The 24,513-nt window shown below is 45.3% G+C and overlaps 1 long non-coding RNA gene across 2 annotated transcripts; it reads left to right on the top strand.

Annotated features, from left to right (window-relative positions):
- Positions 1-200: 200 nt before the first annotated feature.
- On the top strand, positions 201-9,518 carry LOC106006579. Of its 2 annotated transcripts, none has more exons than XR_001180722.2 (5): positions 201-384; positions 571-696; positions 2,397-2,482; positions 4,116-4,231; positions 9,373-9,518. It is a non-coding gene; the product is annotated as an uncharacterized LOC106006579 (long non-coding RNA). The 2 variants fall into 2 exon arrangements; XR_001180721.2 differs by lacking the exon at positions 9,373-9,518 and adding an exon at positions 5,230-7,545.
- The last annotated feature ends 14,995 nt before the right edge of the window (positions 9,519-24,513 follow it).

The raw sequence follows: 24,513 nt of genomic DNA, 5'->3' as shown, positions 1-24,513 counted from the left end.
AAAACAATAATAAACCCAGTACAAGATATCCAAGCTACTGTTATTTGCACCCGTGTCTTCCTCTGTTATTAGAACCAGCGCATTTTTACTGTTGATATTTTCTGTTTCTAAAGGTTAAAGCGTCCCACCACACAGTTTGCCTGGAAACTGTTTACACTGAGAAACGGAAGGTTAAGCAGGCCACCAGCTGGTGTGGTAGGCTTTCCTGCCAAGGGCCCAGTGAGTAGTGCAAGGCTGTGCACGTCCTGTTAGCAAGAGGAGGCATCTCTGGCCACAGTGGGCTTCTCCAGACCAGCATTCGGGACCTGCTTTGCTCTCCTCCGCTTGCTCGAGCTTCTCTTCGGGCTCTCGTCGATTTCTTCCACCTGCTCTTCAAAGTTGCAGGTGACTCTTCCCCCGGTTACCCTGGTGTTTACAGCCCCTTCACCCCACGGCGGGACAGCCGTCATGCTGGAATCAGTCTGCTCCACTCTGCTTCCTGGGCCATTTCCTTGCATGTGCTTGCATGCTAATTTCCAGTGGAACACTTTCTCTCTCTCTCTCTCTCTTTTTTCAATGCATGGGCCTCAGGACTCAGGCTCAGTACAGCACTTCGGTGTGCATGACGGAATGGTAAAACGCTCTGGCCAGAGGGAAAGAACACAACCACCAGGAAGCTGAGATCGTATGAGAGGCTCGGAGCATGAGAAATAGGAGGTGTGTGTGTTGCTATGAATTTATTTGGGCATTTGTGACAAATGGTATTAAAACAAGTAGCCCCATGAGGAATTACTGCTGTATTCCTCATGCTGCGGCATTACACAAATTAGTGACTTAAAAAAAAAAAGTTTATTTTTTTATTTATTTGTCAGAATGAGAGAGAGAGAGAGAACACAAGCTGGCAGAGACAGAGAGAGAAGCAGGCTCTCCGCTGAGCACGGAGCCCAATGTAGGACTCGATCCCAGGACCCTGGGGTCATGACCCAAACCAAAGGCAGCTGCTCAACCGACCGAGCCATAGGCTTCCCCAGATTAGTGAATCTTGATGTATTTTGAAAGTTGTCAGTCTTGCTGGCTCTGGCCATGATCTACACTAGGCAGTAACTCCAGGTCCTTCAGTGAGATAATTTTTTTTTAAAGATTTTATTTATTTATTTATTTGACAGAGATCACAAGAAGGCAGAGAGAGAGAGAGAGAGAGAGAGCGAGCAGGCTCCCCGCTGAGCAGAGAGCCCGATGTGGGGCTCGATCCCAGGACCCTAAGATCATGACCTGAGCCAAAGGCAGAGGCTTAACTCACTGAGCCACCCAGGCACCCCTCAGTGAGATAAATTAACCTATCAAGTCAGAAAGCAAGATGGTTGAGAATGGGCTGGCAATCTGTGAACCACGGGCTGAAAACCATCTATGTCCAGTATTGCAACTTAAAAGGCATGTTTGAGCTGCATATTGGAGCAGGATTTTGCCATTCAGGTGGGGAAGGCAGAGCCTTCTAAGATGGGCTGGCGAACTACAGTTTGAGGGCCAAATCAGGCATACTGCCGGTTTTTGTAAATAAAGTTTTATTTGAATGCAGTCATGCCCGTTTGTTAATGGATTGTCTACAGTTGCTTTTGCTCTATAAAGGCAGAGACTGTATGGTCCCCAAAGCCTAAAATATTTACTGTCTGGCCCTTTACAGAAAAAAAATTATCCTGCCTACTCCTGGTGCTGGGATTAAACGCTTGGGCTATGAATCAACAGCCTGCATTCAAATCTCAGCTCTAGCACTTTTTTTCTGGGTAACCTTGGTTACATACCTATAAAACGGGAATATGAATATTTCTGGGCTGCTGGGTTATTATGAGTCATCTTAATGAAAGCCTTCCAGAGGTCTTCCCATATTCTTGATGCCCTAGATTATTTATAATCGTGCTAGATCTTTTCTGTAGTTATAAAAATTAAACATCCAAAATATTTGAGGAATTTGGGCAGCCTCCCTTCCTGTTCCAGGAATAAAAGATCCTGGACTATTTGCAGCATTTTTTTCAGTATATTTGATGTGGATTAATGGAGTTGTGGCAGCTTAGGAAGGGTCCACTCGTGTGTCTTTGCTGCATGTGGGATATCATTTTGGTTAGAGACTAAAAAATTCAGGTATACAGGTAAACTCTCTAGGAGACAAAAAATTGGGATGATAGGATCACGCTTCACTATGGTCTCTATAGAGTCAGATCAAGGATTAGAGGAATTAATAAGAGAATATTTTCCAGGGATTGATGTGGATTCTGGCATCAATTATTTAAGTCTGGGAATGGGGAGACTTGGCCAGACAGCGGTTCCTGGGAAGTAGATCTGGGGCTTCTAGCTGGCCACAAGCTCAATTTGAGCCAGATGTATACAGCTGCCAAGGACACCATCTTAGCTTGCATTTACAGAGCCAGTGTATGCATCGTGGATTCAAGGAAGGTAAAGCAAGAAAACCGTTTTAAATGAGCTCGACAGGCACGTCCGGAGCAGGAAGGTAAGTTATGGAGACAAATCACACATTTGAATGGAGGTGTTGCCAAAGTTTGTAGGCTGAGGGGGAGTGGGGGGTAGTCAGGTTGTTGAGTCATCTGGGAACTGTCAGAATGAGGAATGCCTGCAAGTTCTAGATGGTTCCCAGGAAAAGAGATGACCACAAGGGAAGAGACAGCTTTTCCAAAGCTCTAAGGCCGTCTTACTATCTCGTGTGTGTGTGTGTGTGTGTGTGTGTGTGTGTGTTTTCCAAGCCTTAGGGAAATCAATGTGAGGTACTCATTTTTGAGTGTATCATCTCGGCTCACAGTTTCCCCACCCCTCCCCCGTGCCCCTCACTCCACAGTTGCCAGGGAGGCGGCTTCCTGGAAGCCATATTTGTTCCTCACCACTGGCCTTCCTGTTGACAGCTGATGGGCCGAGGGATGGATGGCTGCTGGAGGCCAGGACAATCGGATTGTCTCCCTGGGGAATGTGAGATCTGCCCTGAGGCACAGTCAGTCTGTGTCTCCAGAGAACTCGATCTGTGATGTGGAAATCTGGGGCCCAGCAGCCGTTTGCTCTCATGACAATGGAGTAGCCAAGAAAATCAACCGACAGAAAAGAATGAGGCAGAGATGCCGAGAAGCAGAGGTCTTGCCTGGATGGCCGAATTTTTTTCGGCCTCCCATTTCGTGGTTTCAGTTCTTCTAAAGCCTGACTGCCTTCCTGGACACGGGCTCATGGGTTATCTTTATATCCTGGTGATAATTCCCCCTTTTTGCTTATGCTAGGTCAACTGGGTTTCTGCATTTGTAATTAAAAGTGTTTTGTTTTTTGTTTTTTTTAATAAATTTTTTTAAAAAGATTTTTATTTATTTATTTGACAGAGAGAGAGAGAGTGTGTCAGTGAGCACACAAGCAGGGGGAGCTACAGCCAGGGGGAGAGAGAGAAGCAGACTCCCCGCTGAGCAGGGTGCCGGATGCGATGCGGGGCTCCATCCCAGGATCCTGGGATCATGACCTGAGCTGAAGGCAGACGCTCCACCGACTGAGCCACCCAGGCGCCCCTATAAATAAAAGTATCTTAAGTCTTTCAGAGGGCAGCAGAGAATAGCTCAGTGTATGGGCGACATAATGGTAGATCTTGTCCAACCGCTGAAAGAGTAGCCTTGGGAAGGGAACAATATGTCTGTTTCTGGGATCATTCAGATGGAAGCTGAACGACCCTATAACTGGGAGCCACTTGAAGCTGAACTGGGTTGGACTTGGGTTTCAGAAGGATTTGGCATTGACTCTGGGCCCTGCACTATCTAGCTGCGGGACAGGAGGGCAACGTTCTTCCCCTTTACCGCGCCTCCTTCTGGACGATGGGGAGAACAGGCGTATCTTCGAGAACGGGGACGATATGTCAGTTTCCGATTGCTGCTGTAAGAACCTGCCCCCAAATTAGCGGCTTAAAACAGAACAGATTTATTCTTTTATGGTTCTGGAGGTCAGAAGTCCAACATGGGCTTTCCTGGGTGAAGGCCAAGGTGTTGGCAGGGCGGTGTCCCTCTGGAGGCTCTGGAGGAAAACCCAAACCCACTTCCTTGGCTTTTCCTGCGTCTAGAGGCCATGTGCATTCCTTGACTTGTGGCCCCTCTCTCCGCCTGCAGAGCGCCCCTCTTCAACCCCTCTTCTGTCTCACGCCTGCTCTGACACTGACCTCCCGCCTCCCCCTTTCACTGACAAGGACCCCATGATTACCCTGGACCCGCCTGGATCATCAAAGGTAATCTCTCCCTGGAACTCCCTGGAACCCAGTCTCTTCGGCAGCATCACGTTGGCTGCACCAGGTACCCCATTCGCAGGTTCCAGGGATTAGGATGTGACCATCTTTAGGGAGCCACTTTCCAACTTCCTCCACCTAACAGCACAAAAAGCTAACCTTTATTGAAAGCTGTCTGTGCCTCAGGTCCAGGGCTACGCACTTTCAGGCAAGTGATCCTGTTGACGGGTCCCCACAGCTCCAAAAGATAGACTCAGAAAGGTAAAATCATCCGCCCTGAGGCAGGCAGCTAGGAAGCAGTGATGCCAAAAACCAGGCAGGACTCATCGTCTCCCTCCAGAGCCCTCTCTCTCACCCACCGGTGAGGAATGGCAAACCCACAGGTCTTACTGCAGCCGAGCAGAGTCTGTGGTAAGCCAGAGAGGACTGGGGCGATCTTACAGGGATGGTGGCTCCGTAGACCCAGCCCATAGGCACGGGTTTTCCAACAGATGGCATACGTTGGGATTATTCATGTGAAATGCCCCCATTTTGAAATGCTGGAAACCAATTCAAATATTTATTTATTTGTTTATTTATTAAGATTTAATTTATTTATTTGACAGAGAGTGAGAGATCACAAATAGGCAACTCGAGAGGGTCCGCGGGACTCGATCCCAGGACCCTGAGATTATGACCTGAGCTGAAGGCAGAGGCTTCACCCCACTGAGCCACTCAGGTGCCCCCAATTCAAATATTAAAAAAAAAAAAACCTTTATGCAACCACATAATATAGCCTGATGGGTTCATCTCACTTTACACTACCAATTTAAACTATGATACTATACTCTTCTTCTTAACATTTGAAGATACGTGACTCATCCTAATGGCAAACGGTTATTTGGGATTTATTATATACTTGGCATGATGCTACCTGCTTTACTGTCCTATCTTATTCACTAGTATGTTCTTGGTTAAGAATTGAACTCCATAGCTGGGAAATTATTTTTATTTTTTTATAGGATTTTTCTTGGCGAGTGTAAGACTCCTATGAAGGGTAAAGAGTAGAGGCTCGGTTGATCTTGGTATCCAAACCTGGCTCCAGCATTTAAGTCACTGTGTGATGGTGGGCTGGTGAATGCAGCTGTCCAAGGCTACCTCTTCGTCTCTAGAGTTTGTTCATAGTTTTCTGGTAAGGTTTCTGTGATGCCATGATCATAACTAGAAGCGCTTTCCACAGCACCATACAAATACTACTTACCATTCATAGATAATTCGCCCAACGAGCATAATCAGCAGGTCAACCCAGAGACTGTGGCCTCTCTTGTAAATAAAAGCTTGAGATTGGATGCCAATTTTCAGCTGGAAAGAGTCTTACATTGGGTCTCGGGGCTGTAGAGGAGCCTGACTTCACCGTTCCAACTGCCTCAGAGCCAAGATGGACACTTGCTGACTGGGAGCAGCTATGGTTCTACCTCGGAGTCATGGGCATTACCTTCTTGAGTTCCTAAGTTATTGTCAAGATCTGCTTTCTACGCTGGAGGCAAATCCAAAATGGCAGCGAAGGCTGGGTCTCAGGGCTTCGGGGTGCTACTGTAGATCCGTCGCTAGTCAGATGGGCTTAGGACTCCTTTGAGACTCCATTTCTCATCTGGCAAATGGGGCACATTGGATGAGTTCAGGCAATCGACAATCTATTCTGTTACTTTTAAAAAATGGGCTAAGTAGACAGGGTAATTCCTTACCAATGTATCTTAGGACTTTTTGTATTTTCTTTTAGATTTTATTTATTTATTTGACAGAGAGTGTGAGAGAGAGAGAGAACACAAGCAGGGGGAACAGCAGGCAGAGGGAGAGGAAGAAGTAGGCTCCCAGAAGAGCAGGAAGCCTGACTCGGGGCTTGATCCCAAGACCCCGAGATCATGACCTAAGCTGAAAGCAGATGCTTAACGGCTGAGCCACCCAGGTGCCCCTTTCTGTATTTTCTTAAGTGGTTTCTGTTTTGGGGAATAGAATGGTGGATATCAGGGGCTGGCGGGAGGCAGCAGTGACAGGACAGGAGAGATGCTCTCTGAGGATACAAACCTGCAACTACTAGAGAAATGAATCCTGGAGGTCTATTGCACAGTGCAGTGATTACAGACAACAGCACTGTTATAAACACCAAACTTCCTAGGAGGCTAGGTCTTCATTATTCCCACCACAAAGGAGCCATGGTAATTTTGGGGGATAATGGAGGTGTTAGCTAACGCTACAATGGCAATCATGCATGCAATGTATACATTTATCAAGTCAAAAAGTTGCACACTGTAAAGTTATACAAGGTTCCATGGCAGATACATTTCCATTTTAAAAAAGGTTTGTGTTTTTTTAAAAGATTGTATTTATTTACTTGAGAGAGATCGAGAGCACGACCAGGGGCAGGGGCAGAGGGACCAGAAGACTCCCCAGTGAGCAGGAAGCCCGACACCCCACGGGGCTCGATCTCAGGACCCTGAGGTTATGAGCCGAAGTCAGATGCTTAACCGACTGATCCTCCCTGGCGCCCTCCAAAAACAGTTTCTGATTCGAAGGTATCTGGACGCCAGAAAAAAATACGAACAAAACTTTCATAATATTTGTATTTTAAGAATTAAAAGTTTAAGCCTAAGAGTTAAAACAGGTGAAAATGAAGTTTCCCTTCCTCTCTTGGTCACGGTCTCCTTGTTCCCATCTTCAGAGGAGACCACGGTTACTGGGTCCTGGTCTGTTCTTCCAGAGATGTTCTAGGCCAATGGTTCCAAACCAGCAGACGATGTTGACTCTGGGGGGCAATTTTGACTCTGGGGGCGTTTGGCGGAATCTGGAGACATTTCTGTTTGTCACAGCTGAGGGAGGGGTGCCCCTGGCCTCTGGTGGGTAGAAGCCAGAGATCTTACAACAGCGCAGGACCGCTCCCCGTAGCAGAGAATTGTCTGGCCGCAAACACCACCAGTGCTGAGATTCAGGATTCTTGCTGTATGTGTATTAGCAAACACAAGCGACACACACAGACACCTGCACATACATGCCCTTGCCATGTACAAACTGTGGATAAGACCATACACTTGACTTTGTCTTGTCTTTGTCCCTTTGCTCTGGAGAAGTACCTGCACATACAGATCCTTACAAACTTCAGAATATCCTGCTGGATAGATGGGTCATTCATTTCCTCAGTCCCCTATTGAGACACATTTTCATTGTTTCCAGCTTCCGCAAATGAACAATATTGCTATAGTAATGTAGAGACTTACTGAATCGTTTTCTTAGATGCCTGGAACTAATATAACACTGTATGTTAATTATGCTTCAATAAAAAATTGCTGTGATTATTCCTTTTTTCAAAAAAAAGATTTTATTTATTTATTTGAGAGAGAGAGAGAGAGAAGGAGCAGGGGGCAGGGGGATGGGCAGGGTCAGAGGGAGAAGTCTCACCACTGAGCAAGGAGCCCAATGACTTGGGGCTCAATCCCAGGACCCTGAGATCATAACCCAAGTTGACAGCAGACGCTGAACGGACTGAGCCACCCAGGTGTCCCTCTGATTAATCTTGTTCACATATGCTCATATACTCATGTATACTTGTCTGATAATTCCTGCAACTGATATAACCGGGTCAAATAGCACGTGGCTTTAAAATGCTGCTAGGATGGGGCACCTGGGTGGCTCAGTGGGTTAAAGCCTCTGCCTTCGGCTCAGGTCATGAACCCAGGGTCCTGGGGTCGAGCCCCTCATAGGGCTCTCTGCTCCGCGGGGAGCCTGCTTCCTCCTCTCTCTGCCTGCCTCTCTGCCTATTTGTGATCTCTGTCTGTCATATAAATAAAATCTTTAAAAAAAAAAAAAAATAAAATAAAATGTTTCTAGGTGTTACCAAAGGTCCTCCCAAAACACTAATTTACATTCTCACCTACAAGGAGAGACTGCAGCTTGCTGACACCTTTCCCAACAGAATATGGTCCTTCTGTCCTTTAGCTGATCTAAATTCAAGTAATTACATACACTTTGAAAAATATATCTTATTTTTAAGTGATCTCTACATTCAACGTGGGGCTCGAACTCACAACCCAGAGCTTAGGAGTCGCACGCTCTTCCAACAGAGCCGGCCGGGCACCCCGGTAATTACATACTTTGAACTGAGTGTAATTTCCAACCATTCATTTTTCAACAAATATTTGTTCTTTGTGTCAGACACTGGGGCGGGGTCAGGAAGGGGAGAATAAATCCTGGGGTCACCCTACTCTCAGTGTACAAGTGACAAGCCAAGACACAGTTTATAGCACAGGACAATCAATTCTGTGAATTAGGCTGGCACAGAAAGACACTGCCAGCCTTTTGTTTCCCTGTGGGCCCTGGGTGTGTCCAAGCTCCTAATTTGTCAAAAAAAGGGGGGGGCCTGGAAAATAGATTTTTATGCGACAGCTCCTCATTTTGAAATGCTGGCAAGAAATTCAAATAATTTAAAACCATTGTGAGGGTCGAAGAAATCAGATCTGAAGGATGGGTCCAGCCGAAGCGCGGACAGCGTTCACTTCTCGCGTTCAATGCTGTTGCTGCTTCTCGAGGAGTCGAATGAATGCCAAACCTCCCGCCGCAGACAAGGGGGCTGTGCGATATGTTTGCAAGCAGCCTTGTTTTATAGGGAGAAATCTTCAGACGTGGAATTGCTCAGGAAAATAAAATAAAAGGTTTCAAGGCATTTGGTACACACGGCCAAGCTGGTTCCCAGAAAATGATGCTAATTTACATTTCTCCCCTCAGTAACAAGAGCGTTTTCTCCTCTGTACTCTTGCCAGCACTGGGTATTAACAATGAAGACTTTCTTCTGCCAGTTTTACGGTTAAAAATATTCTCATTGTTAGATTACTTTATTATTTATGATATTCTCTGTTGAAATGAAAATACTGACGTTACCAGGGGCTGGCAAATATGTTGAACTGAAACACTCATACGCCATTGGTAGGAACGTAAAATGGAAAATAGTTTGTCAGTTTCTTAAAACGTCAAACATACACCCAATCTATGATCCAGCCAGTCCACGCTTAGAGAAGAGAAAGTATCCGTCGATAAGGAGGCTTGTGTATAAATGTTTATAGTGACTATAATTGCAGTAGCCCCAAACTGAAAATAACCCACATGTCCATCAACAGGTGAATGGGTTAGGCAACTATGGTCGAGCCACACAATGGCATCCTGCCCGGCAAGAAAAAGGAATGACCAGATGGTACATGTGATAATAAGGATGAATCTCAAAATTGTTACGCTGAAAGGTGCCAGACCAAAAAAAAAAAAAAAAGGTATATATCGTTTGATTCCACCTATATAAAATTCTAGAACGTAAACACTAATCTGCAGTGACAGAAAGCAGATTTGGTTGTCTGATGATAGGGGGTCGGGAGGAGAGGAAGGGGAAGGATTATAAAAAAAACTTTAGGGGATGAATGATATGCTCACTAAATTAATTGGGGGTGATGGTTTCACAGGTATATACATAGGACAGAAAATAGCAAGTTATACCTTTTCAGTAAGCACAGTGTATTGCAAGTCAAGTATATACCACTAAGCCTTTTTAAAAAATCCCACCGATATTACAACAGAGGCTCCTGGCTGGCTCAGTCAGTAGATCATGTGATGCTCGGTCTCAGAGCTGTGAGTTCAAGCCCCATACTGGGCACAGAGTTTATGTTAAAAAAAAAATTACAACATTCTTGTTCTTACTTGAATTACTACTATCGATGCTGTTGGTTACTAAGCAGGAATACCGAGTATGGTCAGGCTGGCTGTGAACAACCCCATTCTGGGGGAGCAGCCCACGTAGACTAGAGTGCCAGCACCGCCTCCCCCACCTGGAGGCCCGTGATGGATGTAGTTGCATTCCTTGACCGACCGCCTCTACTTCTCTGTATGGGTGTTGCCTTTAAAAAAAATCACCTATGAGTTCTCTTTACATATTAAGGCTATTAAATGAGTGTCTGTCAGACGAGTTGCAAAGAAGATGTTCTCCAGCTTCACAATTTGGAGCTGAGTTTTGATGCTGGCAAGCCAGTGACATTTACTTCTTATCTGATAAATGATTTCTTGGCAAAGGCTGCCCAGTGAATTCCTTCGTTGGCACCTATGATCACTGCTTCAGCACTTGTTGTTTTAGAAACAGGTTTGTCCAGCAACTTGTGTTTGTCATCTTCCTGGTGATTTCTTTGATCGAGGTGCTGTTGGCATTCAGGTCAGATGCATGAGATTTTGATGGACGTTTGGAGCGACTCACCAAAAAATCGCCTCTTCATAAAATCATGGCTGGGAGTGCCTCTCCTTTTTTTTTTTTTTTTTTTTTTTTAAGATTTTGTTTATTTATTTGCAAAAGAGAGAGAGGGAGCAAGAGTGCACAAACAGGGGGGAGCAGGAGGCAGAGGGAGAGGCAGGCTCCCCGCTGAGCAAGGAGCCCCACATGGGACTCGATCTGAGAACTGTGGGATCATGACCTGAGCTGAAGGTAGATGCTTAACTGACTGAGCCACCCAGCTGTCCCATTCCTTTCCTTTTTTCTCCTTCTTCTCTTCCTTTTATTTCAGTTACGGAGGCGGCCAGCATTTACTGAGGGCTCACCCCCCCTCCCCCATGCCTGTCCCTGCCCTGGGACTCAGAGCTTAGGAGTCTCCCACATTGAATCCTTGTAGCCCTGGGAGTTAGATACAGTTGGCTCCATTTTTTCAGATAAGAGAACGAACTTTCCGAAGAAGAAACAAAATCTGATCCAGGATCACAGAGGGAGTAGGTGAAGAAACGGAGTTTTGACTCCTATTGGTCAGACTTCAAAACTCAAACCGCCTCCCGCTCATCACTCTGGGTTTCAGTGAGTTGCCTACGAGCTTGTCTTTGTTTGTCTTCAAAAAGGTAAAAAGACGTGAAAAGAAGGTCAAGAGGTAAAGAGGTAAAGACGCACTTCGTCCCTTAACTCTGGTTACAAACCCGAGATTTTGTGCACAGTGGGCCGTGAGATCTGCGGGACTGAGCGGGAAACATAACGGTTGGTGTGGGCTGGGGTGAGGGGGCGGGGAGAGGAGGTGCTTCTCAAACGTGTTCACTTCGGTTCCACCCACCGACATATAATGGATCAAAAAGTGATAGGACAATAGGCTCATTTTGTCACACGCTCCTTTAACAGTCAGATCATACATGATAACGAGAGAGCGGAGTTTCTCAACATCAGCACTGTTGACCTTCTGGCAGCTCAGAGGCTGCCAGGGCTGGGGTGGGGGGCTGGCTGTCCTCTGCCTCGTAAGAGGTTCAGCAGCATTCCTGGTCTCTACCCACTGGACAGCCCTGTTGTGACAACCGGCTATGTCTGCAGACATTGCCAAATCTCCCCTGGGGAGGGAACACCACCCCCACCCCTCCCCAGTTAAGAACCACTAGTCTATGATTAATAAAAGCTTACCAATGACTTCCAGAGCTCCAAAGAAATATCTTTAGATTACAAGGCCAGTAAAAACATGCTGGGACATTTATTCCTCTCTCTTATTTTCCCACTAGCAGAGCTTCCTAGTGGAAGCTTAATGTTTGGGGAGCACACTTAGAAGTCTCGGGAAATGTTTACTTAAACATTATTACTTATTACTTATTTACTTAAACATTATTACTTATTATTATTACTTATCCCCGATTAAAAGAAAACATTTTTATCATCCTTCCCTCATTGCAAGTGATACTTACTGAACTCAGAACATTTGCCCATCTCAGTGCTAAGTCCCTCAATGCCTGTGATCTCATTTGAATACTCACAGCTTTTTACAATGGGCATAGACATCACCCCCATTTGCTTGAGGAGGACACAGAGATTCAAGAAGGTTACGTAACTTCTCCAGGGTCACTCAGAAAGGCCCCAGTTTGTGTTACCGTGGCGTTCCTTCTCCATACTGATTTCCAAAATTAATGTCCCTTCAAAGCAGGGCAGTAAAACATCTAAAAACAAAAGGAAGAAAATAAAATCATGGCTAATATTACCATTTAGCAACTACCAGAGTTGACATTTTGTTATGAATTATGCAGTCTTTTTTAAAAACATGGGTACTCTAGAAAAGACGAGACATGCTTTTCTCTCGACAGTTGGGAAAACTTTTCCATTATGATGTTTGTTATTGTTCATTAGCATGTGCAAGGACTAGATCACATTTTAGTGGGGGAACTTTTTGCTTTAGATTGATTTATTTATTTCAGAGAGAGAGAGAGAGAGATGAGCGGAGGAGCAGAGAGCGGGAGAGAGAATCTTGAGCAGGTTCTGCACTGAGCACAGAGCCCGATATGGGGCTTGATATCACGACCCTGAGGTCATCACCCTGAGGTCATGACTGGAACTGAAACCAAGAGACAGATGCTTACCTGACTGTGCCACCAGGTGCCCTTCTGGTGGAGGACTTTTAAACAGTCTCCCATTGTTAGAATTTCTGGATGTGTTTTTTTCTCCCTCCCCCTCTCTCTCTCCCTCTCTCTCCCCCCCCCTTGCTTCCTTCCCGCTCCCCTCTTCCTTCCTCTTCTGTGTTATTTACTCAAGAAAAATTCCTAGCAGGTGAACGCTGGAGTAGTAATTATCATATTTTTAAGTCTGATACAAGCTGTCAAACTGCATTCCCACCAAAGGGTGTATCGATTTATGTTCTACCGGTGTTGTGTGGATGGATATATTTGTTTCTTCCAAGAAACTCAGGGCTTTTAACTCAACACACACCTATCTTGCCCATATAACAGAGGAAATCATAGTTGGATTTTATTTACATTTCTTCGCAGACTAGTGAGTTTGAAATTTGTTTATGAAACATACAAGAAATGTACACGCTTCAAAGGAAGCAGTCGGGCAGTGAGCGGTGGTGAGAGACAGAGTTCCGAAATATGAGGCCTATTCAGACCGATTTCAAGGAAAAAAAAAATCCTGTAGACTCAGGATGTTAACATGTATATTTAATTCTACAACATACATGCCCGGCAACGTCAGAGAACTTACATTTCTAGTTCTTAAAAAAAACCCAAAGATCAAAGCGAGTTTATGAATCAATACAAACAAAACCCTGAAGACTGTTCAACCCAAATTAGCAGCAGTGATTTAATATGGTGGATGGAAAGCTGCGAGGAAGTCCCATCTCGCAATCCCTGTAGGCAGGACTGACTCTGCGGAGCCTGGCTCAGCCCGCCCACCACTTTTCTCCCTCGGAACCAGAGAGAAACAAAGGCTTCCTGGGGCACAAATCCTTCCTGGACACGTTCAGCCTGCCTCTCTTTTCTTCCCATTCAACCCACAAATAAAGCCATATAACTCGGGGCCAGTCATTGTAAACCCAAGAGTCGGAGGGAGCAGGATGCTCTGTTAGAATACAGAGAGATTATTTTTAGATTGTTTGTAAAAGAGAGCAGAACATGTAAACTATCTCCTTAGAGGCGACTCCAAAACCTCACTTTGCGAAACACTGAAAGCATCCAGAGGGAGCACCGGACACGCTGGGAGCAAGTCGGAGCCACGGTTCTCTTGTGTGTGAAGTGGAGCAAACAGCCGCTCCGTCACGGGATTGGAGAGAATGGAGCAGAAATAATGCACACGGGCTGCTCAAAAACACACCAACTATTATTAAAGCCTGTTCTCAGGGCCTCAGTTGGTTTCCAAGGGATTTTAAAATAACTTAGACTATGTTATCTTTACAGAAAAAAAAAAAATGTTGCATTCTGCAACAGGATGATGAGTTACAAATGGGGGGGGGGGGGCCCCCAAAGCAAAGATCCACAATCCATGATCCCAGCTTTGCCCCTTGAGCCACTCTTGGTGGTTCTCCGACAGAATGCTTCGTTTCCGCTGCTCGCATTGAATCTGAGCTCAGAAATACTTTGGGTCTCCCTGAGCAAAGGCCTGGACGCATTCTGAGCGATTCTCTAATTATTGGCTCTTCGGCAGCATAAATACCAGGAACCTGATTCTCAACTTTCTGTGTGAGGTCTGAGTCCTGCAGAAGCCTCCCTGTGGATCTTTCCTCTTCTTCCTGCCATCTGACTCCGGGACTCCGGGATGGCATCTAAGCCTCCTCCTGCCAGCAACCTCCCAGGAAAAGAGAGCGGGTCTCCCTCGACTCAAATCCCCATAATCCCGGTTAGCGGTTAGCTGCAGTGAATTTACAAGCACATTTTGTTGATGTTTCCTGTGTGTCCCTTGAAAATGTAAATGAATTATCCTTCTTTCTGTTACAGCCAGATCAGGTGAGGACACGATGGAGGAAGCTTACGGCTTCTCCCCCCGCAAGAATGCTTCTTCAATGCTGTGACTCAGGGAACATCATGTTTACAGTGAAACCCTGTCAGTTCTTCCAAACCTTTCTTCAAAAACCTTTGGGAGCTTGGCTTTATTATTAATTATTACTATGATGATGATTATTATTAATCGGGGTCTAATTTGCCTACAGTGAATTGCAAGGATTTCAAGTACAGTTTTATGAGTTTCAACAAATGTCTGCAACCTTAGAACCACCTCCCTAATCGGTATAGAACCTTCCATCCCTCCTGTATGCTCCTTTATGCTTCTTTCCAGCAATAACATGCCCATCCCTGTGGTTTTGATTTCTATTCCCAGAGCTCAGATGTACCAATTCCAAATCTTCATAGAAATGGGACCAGACAGGGATGCCTGGGTGGCTCAGGGGGTTAAAGTCCTTGCCTTCGGCTCAGGTTGTGATCTCAGGGTCCTGGGATCGAGCCCCTCATCAAGTTCTCTGCTCAGTGAGGGGTCTGCTTCTCCCCATCTCTCTGCCTGCCTCTGCCTGCTTGTGATCTCTCTCTGTCAAATAAATAAATAAGAATCTTTAAAAAAAAAAAAAAAGAAATGGGACCAGACAAAATGTGTATACTCTTGTGTCTGGCTTCTTTCAATATTATCATGTTTTTGAGATTCATTCATTCATTCATTCTAAGTTCATTTTAAAACTATTTCTGGGTCATGGATGTACAGGGCTTTGTTTCTCCACTCACTGTTGGAAGACTTTTATAATTTCTTTTCTAGTGTTTGTCTATGGTGAATACAGCTGGAGTGGATGCATCCGTGTGACTCTTCCTGGAGGGCGTGTCTATTTATTTTCCTTGGGGAAGTATGTGGGAAGGAATTGCTGGGTCATAGGGCAGGTGTGAGTTCTTTGTATGTATCAGGAACTGCCACCTGTTTTCCAATTTGGAACTTACTTGGTTTTGAGATTCCTGATCAAACTGTGTGTCTCATTATCCGGTCTCTAATCAGGCATAGCTTGCTTTTTTTTTCTTTGTCTGGGCAGAGCAATTGCAAAGAAACAGGTGCATCTCTTCGCCCCTCCCTATATCCACACCCTTGGCAATATCGTTTTGGTAGTGCTTTCCTTTAAGAGCTGGAGTCTATCTCCCACTCCTTGAATATCAGTCATGTTCGTTGGTTGGACCCACACAGTGCAGTGGAAATCACAGTCTTCCAGAAAGTGGAGGAGGCTTCATCCGTGGAAGTCTGCTACTGCCACATGCACAAGCCTGGGACAGCCCGCTGCGGGATGAGGGGTGCACGGAATGGGCTCAGCTGTCCCAGCTGAAGCAATCGTGGATGACCTACTCTGCAGCCAACAGATGTCCTAGCAGCAGAGAGAGCCCGCTCTCCACTCAACTCCTGGGTGACTACGAAAGCACAAGTGAGCTCGATTTTGGAGAGAAGAACCCTTTGGCTCAACCCATAGATCCATAAACAATAATAATCATTTATTGTTTTCAGACATTGCGTTTCAGGATGATACATCACATAGCCAATTCCCAACTGACACCTTTCTTTCTTTCTTTCTTTCTTTCTTTCTTTCTTTCTTTCTTTCTTTCTTTCTTTTTATGCCCAGAGCTTTTATTTTCTTTTTTGCTTTCTTTTATAATTTAAAATTTTTTAAATAAACATATAATGTATTATTAGCCCCAGGAGTACAGGTCTGTGAATCGCCAGGTTTACACACTTCACAGCACTCCCCATAGCACATACCCTCCCCAGTATCCATAACCCCACCACCCTCTCCCTACCCCCTCCCCTCCGGCAGCCCTCAGTTTGTTTTGTGAGATTAAGAGTCTCATGGGGCACCTGGGTGGCTCAGTGGGTTAAGCTGCTGCCTTCGGCTCAGGTCATGATCTCGGGGTCCTGGGATCGAGTCCCGCATCGGGCTCTCTGCTCAGCAGGGAGCCTGCTTCCTTCTCTCTCTCTCTCTGCCTGCCTCTCTGCCTACTTGTGATCTCTGTCTGTATAATAAATAAATAAATAAATCTTTAAAAAAAAAAAAAAAGAGTCTCTTATGGTTTGTCTCCCTCCTGATCCCATCTTGTTTCATTTATTCCTTTCCTACCCCCCAAACTGCCCATGTTGCCTCTCCACTTCCTAATATCAGGGAGAGCATATGATAGTTGTCTTTCTCTGATTGACTTATTTCACTAAGCCTAATACCCTCTAGTGCCATCCACGTTGTCGCAAATGGCAAGATTTCATTTCTTTTGATGGCTGCATAGTATTCCTATATATATATATATATATATACCACATCTCTTTATCCATTCATCTGGTGATGGACATCTAGGTTCTTTTCATAGTTTGGCTATTGTGGACATTGCTGCTATAAACATTCGGGTGCAGGTGCCCCTTTGGATCACTAGGTTTGTATCTTTAGGGTAAATACCCAGTAGTGCAATTGCTGGGTCGTAGGATAATTCTATTTTCAACTTTTTGAGGAACCTCCATGCCATTTTCCAGAGTGGTTGCACCAGCTTGCATTCTCACCAACCCAACTGACACATTTCTATTAGGACAGGTCTTCACCTGTTCCTTTCCGATTTACTACCCATGGGAACTCAGTCCATTTAGCTAACATTATTGAACCTTAAGCTACCTCATCTGTGAAATGGGAATTGGAATGCTTATTTCACACAACAGTTTTGGAGATTAGATGAGTAACTGAAAGGAAAACACAATGTTGCATCAGTGATAGTAAGTACTCAATAAATTCTTGCCACAGTAATAACAATGGTTAAAAAAACAAAAAAAAAAACAACCCACCATGTGCTCTTTTTTTTTTTGCCTCCGCTCATTTTCTCGTAGCAGAATCATCTATGGCTTTAGTAATAGAAGTGTCTGGACATTCCCAAGATTTGTCCTTCTAGGTGGGGATATGAATGCTTTTTTTTTTTTTTTCACCAGTCAGTTCGTGGTCAGATGATAGAATTAAGCTCTTCATTTTCATTGATGGAGAAAAGTATAATGGAAAATGCGCAATTATAAATTCTCAAGTACTTTTGCAGGTTTGTATTTTGGGAAATTATAATAGCATTGCCAATGTAGTTAAAAGCTGGTGGCATACAAGATACAAGCCACATTTAATTTGTTGGCAGATACTATTTTGCATGTACACGAAATCATAGGCTCTTCGTAATAATCTCCTATCTTTGCAAATTCACCAACTTCCACCATCTCTGGGGCCTATGGCCCAAAGTTTGGTAACCACTGATCAAGGTCAACAGTGGTCTATATACAAGGCCCTGTGTGGACCAGCCTTTCCTCGAGCTTGCTTAATTCTGGCTCTTAAATGCCTCCAAATTCATCTATTACCACTCTCTTACTCATTTTGCTCCATCCGTGCTAGGCTTCTCACTGTTTCTTAACCGTGAAAAGGTTCTTAGCTCTTTTGCTGTTGCTTCTGCCTGGAAAGATTGTTTCTCGGGTCTTTACATAGCCACCGCATGCTTCCATTCAGAGTGCTGCTCAAATAGAATATTAATTACCTCCTTCTCTGAAGAGACCATCCTCTGCCTTCCTTCTGCCCCACCACTCTCTTATTTCCTCTGGCTGTGTTCTGTTTTGTTTTGTTTTGTTTAAGATTTTATTTATTTTTTTGACAGAGAGAGAGAGATCACAAGTAGACAGAGAGGCGGCCAGAGAGAGAAAGGGGGAAGCAGGTTCCCCGCTGAGCAGAGAGCCCGATGTGGGGCTCGATCCTAGGACCCTGAGATCATGACCTGAGTGAAGGCAGAGGCTTAACCTACTGAGCCACCCAGGTGCCCCATCTGGCTGTGTTTTTTTTCATGCACTTTTCCAGTGTTATTTCAGTGGCTTTTTTTTTTTTTTTTTAAATAGTAAGCTCAACGCCCAATGCAGGACTTGAACTCAGGACCCCGAGATCAAGAGTTGCAGGCTCCACCCACTTAGCCAACTGGAGCGCTCTCAGTGGCTTTTTTACTGGCCTTTGTCTTGATTGTTTGATGCTGCTACATTGTAAGCCTCATTAGAAAAGGCAACCTCTGAGCAATGACCAACATTTTATTCGGCAGTTAGTAAATTTTATTTTAATGAATAAATCTTATTTTCACAGATGAGGATCCTGATACCCAGAGAACCAGAGGACGGACAAAGTCACACAGCCCGTTCGGGATTAAAATCTGAGTTTCTAAGTCGGAAATGGTGATGCTTGTTCTCGCTCTCACCCGGCCTCATCCAACCCAAACGGATAAGGTTCCAGTTTGGATGCGAGGAAAACAGCAATTTTAATAGTTTAAATGTGATAGGAAATTATTATTATTATTTTTTCATAGAGAAGCTTAAAGGTAAGCAGTTGTTGTTGTTATCACAATAAGAACAACATCGAATTTAGTGGCTTAGGGACGCCTGGGTGGCTCAGTCCGTTAAGCATCTGCCTTCAACTCAGGTCATGATCTCGGGGTCCTGGGACTGAGCCCCGCATCGGGCTCCTTGCTCAGCGGGAAGCCTGTTTCTCTCTCTCCCGCTCTCCCTGCTTGTGTCCCCTCTCTCGCTATGTCTGTCAAATAAATAAATAAAATCTTAAAAAAAAAAAGTTAGTGGCTTTAAAGAATAACTTATTTCCATCCTGATTCTAGGGCTTGACGAGGCTCAACTGGGCAGCGGTGGTCCTCCTCATGCTGGCTGGGCTTTAGCCACTGACCATGACATTGGGAGGAGATGCGAACTGACACGATCACATCGTATTTTCCACCATCCACGTAAGTAATCTCGGGAGCATGATATAGGAAAATCATCAGAAAGTGATGAATTTTGAGTATTTATTTCTTTGTTTGAGGTTGCAATTGTGGTAAATATATATTAAAATGATCATTTTAGTGGTTAAAAATATACAAGTCAGTGGCTTTAAGTACATTTACTGCGTCACATAGCCCTCGCCACTATTTCCAAAATTCTCTTCATCATCCCAAAAGAAACTCTGTATACATCAGACAGGAACCTCTGTTTCTTCCTCCCTCCCCCCAGTCCCTGCGAACCCTGATTCTTTCTGTCTCTATGAATTTGCCTATCCTAGGTGCCTCGTAAAAATGGCATCACACATGTGTTCTTTTCTGTTTGGCTGATTTCCCTTAGCATATCCTTGGTGTTTCACGTCATGTATTTAACTCTAAGTTTGTCAAATTTAATTTTTTTTAATTTTATTTATTTGTTTGACAGACAGATTACAAGTAGGCACAGAGGCAGGCAGAGAGAGAGAGAGGAGGAAGCAGGCTCTCTGCTGAGCAGGGAGCCCGATGCGGGGCTCGATCCCAGGACCCTGGGACCATGAGCTGAGCTGAAGTTAGAGGCTTTAACCCACTGAGCCACCCAGGTGCCCCCAAATTTAATTTTTTAAAGGTTGTTCTCATCCCACTTGAGAAATTCCAGAAAATTTAACAATCACCCCTCACGAACGGGCAGACCAAACAGGGCGGAGGAGTAGCCACACGGATGCACGGCGATTTCCTGAGCTCTGAGGGCCCTGTAGCTGTGTATGATGTTTTCATTTCTTCCAGAAGGTACTGACTAGCCCATGGGCTGTGCCAGGCGTTCTTCAGGGCACAGAGGGCAAGGGCTGCTGATTAAAACCAAGCACCTGCTTCTTTTATAAATAAATGGAGAAATCAAGCAAACAATTGAGTTGTTTAACTAAATGTATTCATATAGACTATAATATCAGGTAGTGAAAATGCTGTTGGGAAAAAAGGTACAGCGGAGTCCAGGGATAGACATTGGTAGGCGGAGAAGCTCTTTCCGGTGGTGTGATAAGGGAAGGCCTTTCTGAGGAGAAGCCATTGGCACAGAGGCTGGGCAGGATCAGGATGTCTCTGGGGAAGAGAATCCCAGGCAGAGAGAACAGGAAGCGCAAAGTCCAGAGCAGGAGGAAGCCGGGTGTGCGAGGAACAGCAGGAAGGCCACTGCCTGAGGCGAAGGGAAGGGACAGACAGAGGCGGGACAGAGGATTAAGTTGGAGCATGCCCGGATTAGGAAAGACATCAGAAGCCGTGATAAGGACTTTGGGTTTCATTTTAAGTGGGATGGAAGTCACTGGAGGGGTGACTTTATGTTCCTTCTCTTAATCCTTATAATAAAATATTATCTCACTTAGTCCTTATCATAATAGCGCGGCAGTGCACAGCACACCCGCTGGGACAGGAGGTTCCCTCGCTCGTGTGTGTTTCTCTTGGGCTGTTCAGCAACACGAATGCCAATCAAAGCACTTTTCTGCTAAGAAGCTCAAAGTCCTCTTTGAAGAATCCAGTTGGGATAAATGGGTCCTCTGTTCTGTGTCCATGTTTGGTTTTCAAGCCTAGTCGTCACTGGAGTAGGATCTCAAGTCACCAATGAGCCACTTTGATTCTGCCAAAAGCACTGAGGCGTCCAGGTCCAAAAGAACTGGCAGAGTCGTATAAAAATAGCAGCTATTGTCTTCAGAGTGTCAGTTACATGCCACGCTTGGCTCTACGTCACTGATGTCACTGACGCAGCAAAACATTCCTCGGGAATGAATGAGTCACAGGAACAAAGGACACAACTAGGGAATATAGTCAAGCATATTGTAACAGTGTTACATGGTGACCAGCAGTAGCTGCATCTGTGGTGAGCACAGAGTAACACTGGGTCCCTGAATCACTAGGTTGCATGCCTGAAACTAACGTAACATTATTGTGTGTCAACTGTATTTAAATTTAAAGAAAATTCCTGGGAGGTGGCTGCCATTAGACTCATTTCCCAGATGAGGGCACTTGGGCTCAGAGTAGTTAAGGAACCTGTCTACAGTCACACAGCCTGTAAGAAGCAGACACAGCAATCGATTCTGAATGTCTGACTCCAAATCCTGGCTCTTCATCTGGACGGCCTCTTTCTGGTGGGGAGATCTTTGATCTGAATCTCCTTGAGGCCTTGAGCTCATTGGTTTCTCCACGGGAATCCTTAAGCTGGGGTCTGTGGGCCCTCCCAGGCATTCTTGGATAGAATTCACCATAAACACATACGCACACACATACGCAATAACCTGAACCATGTCATTTGTCTCACTTGGAAGGTAGGCAAAGCACATAGTATTAGCAGTACTTCAAACTTTGTCACCAGTGGAAGCCAGATGATTTCATATCATAGCAGTGTTATAGATAATATCTTTGATAGTTATTGCTGTTTTTAAATTACAGTCTAAATTAGACTTCCTACTGGGTCTTGTCATTTAGTGTGTTAATAAAAAAGCACATATATTACGATATCACTCATTTGTTAAATATTTTTGATAACTACATTTTAATATAATTGGTTTTCTTTGCAAGCCTATACATTCTTTATATATATCAAAACAATTCTGAGAAGGGGGTCACAGGCATTCCTAGACTCCCAACAGGGTTTGTGGTACATAAAAAGATTGAGCTCTTGTAAAGAGCTATGAAGCAGGCCATTTATTTAATAAATGATTCACTCTTTGGGCACAAAATTTTATGTAATTTCTCTACAGTATCGACAAAACTTGCACATGTAAAAGGCTGAGAATGCCATCGTGTAAATATCTCATTCAGTCATTCATTCCTTAAACAAACAATATTTGGGCACCTACTGTGTACCAGGCCCTACCGACGGCATGGGAGACAGGGTAGACCAGAACTCTGCTTTCAGGGAACTGACATTATAAAGGGTCAAGAACAATAGAACAATAATCACATGTATTAGTGTGATTAGCTTAGTGTGATGGGGCCTGTGGCAGAAAGCATGGAGAATTCCCTGACCAAGTAGTTCTTGGCTGAGACCCGAAGGAAGGTGGGTAGGTGCTAAGTAGGCAACAAAGAGGTCGGAAATCCAGGCTCCAGCTGTGCTCAGCCGGGCTGTGCATACAAGCTGATGAGGATGGACTGCCAAATTTTCAGGAATTTTGTAAGCCGGTTGTTCAACATGCCCATTATTGAAAATTAAGTTCTACAAACTTACAATTAAATTATATACAAAACAAAGGAAATAAATACATCTAGCACAGCTCTCGCAGTAGGAACAGGGGGGTCTGCTGTATTCTTAGGCCGTGCAAAGATAGTTGTACTCGAATGGTATTTCTAACCAACGGTTGCTTGGACACTACTCATTTTTCCAGCAAAAAATCCCTACTGGTACACCTGAAGAGCTTAACTCCCACCCTGGCAGGTGAGCTCCTGCTGAGGGTCCTTCAAATACTAACTTGTGCGAATTCCAGGCAACGCGCACACACACTCCTTCCCACGGCACCTGTTTATTCACAAACACTTTTACAATATACGACCACAGAGATAAGATCGCCATGTGTGACCATGGCCATTTGATCCCTGATCTCATGCAGCTTCATTCTTTCTCCCGGCCAGTACTGGACGAAGAAGAGGGGGGTGTATCTCAGGGACGCCTCATCAAAGTGTTCTGTACCTTTGACACTAGCGTCACACTCAGTGAGGTGAGACATTCCCATCACAAGAGGTAGGCAGGAACCAGACTCAGCGTGGAAACGCAGGTTCCTTCCAGAGCTTACGCCTGCTGGTGAAATAACCTTGACCCCAAGATGCCTTCATTTAAACCTTTTCTCTCCTCCCCTTGCCCTGCTTTATGGGAACTCATGAAAGGTAGTCTAGGCACATGTTTACCATGTGATTCAAATGCCTACAGTTTTCCTTTTTGTGCTTTTATTTGCAAATTGATGGCCACTTAGCGTAGCACTGGCAGAAGGTACCATCTTGGAAATCACCTGCCTGTGGCAGCCTTGCCGGGCGGTGCATGAACCCTCTGTGTCCTGAAGCCTTACCCAGGATCTGGCATGTCCCAGCTCCTGCATCCCACCGCCGTGAAGCCAGCCAGGGCCATCACTGCCTCCACTGCAGCTTGTCTCCTGGAGGTCAAAACATAGATGTCCAAGATGGGCAGTGTCCATCTTGGTGGACACTGGTGAAAAAGAAGGTGAAAAAAATTTTCTAAGAGTGAGCCCAGGGGTGCCTGGGTGGTTTGGCGGGTTGGGCCTCTGCCTTTATGATCCCGGGGTCCTCGGATCGAGCCCCGAACTGGGTGGCGGGGGGGGACTCTGCTCGGCAGGAGGCCTGCTTCCCCCTTTCTCTCTGCCTGCCTCTGCCTGCTTATGATCTCTCTCTGTCAAAAAAAAAAAAGAATGAGTCCAGTGGACCAGGTATGACCAGGAGGGAACAGTGGGACCCGGGTCCCAGGGTGCTGCTCAGGTCTAGCTGTGGGTTGCCATGTGGGACCAGAGCCCAGCGTAGCCAGAGCTCTTGATTTTTTTAAGCGAACTGGAAATCTAGGGTCCCTGGGTGGCTCAGTGGGTTAAGCCCCTGCCTTCAGCTCAGGTCATGATCCCAGGTTCCTGGGATCAAGCCCCATGTCGCGCTCTCTGCTAGGCGGGGAGCCTGCCTCCCCCCCGCTCTCTGCCTGCCCCTCTGTCTACTTGTGATCTCTGTCTGTCAAATAAATAAATAAAAACTCTAAAGAGAGAGAGAGAACTGGAAATCTGGATTTGGAGGACAGATTTCTATCTTTCAGTGCTGCAACTGTTCTAGATTATAAAAAGACCCCAGAATGGACCAGGTGAGTCCGGCCCACAGACCACCAGTCACAGCCCAAGCTAGAGGTGGAACCCTCCCGAGTCTGCAGAGCTGTCTTTCCATCCCCAAGCCCCCCGCACTCAGCACAGAACCTACCCAAGGAGGAACCTAGGAAATGCTTACTGAATGAGTCCGCAAACAAATGGATCAGCCAAGATATTAACATTCTTTCCAACCTATAACCACCATCTCAATTTCTCGCTTTCCCTTGGGTGCATGAATAAAACTGTGTACTTGCCCAGGGACTAAGAAGTTGGGTATTTGTACAATAGTGAGCCCAGCAATGTGGCATGGGACCTCCCCTCATATGCACTGTACTGCTGCCTTACTTCCTATAACTACTCCAAGAGGTGGGTCCGATTAGCAGCTCCGTTGTTTAAAGGAAGAAACATCTGCAAAGCTTCAAG

This window comes from Mustela putorius, unplaced genomic scaffold (genome assembly GCF_011764305.1).
Source record: "Mustela putorius furo isolate JIRA1106 unplaced genomic scaffold, ASM1176430v1.1 tig00000592_pilon_pilon_pilon, whole genome shotgun sequence".
Lineage (NCBI taxonomy): Eukaryota > Metazoa > Chordata > Mammalia > Carnivora > Mustelidae > Mustela > Mustela putorius.
This window is presented reverse-complemented; position numbering and strand designations above follow the sequence as displayed.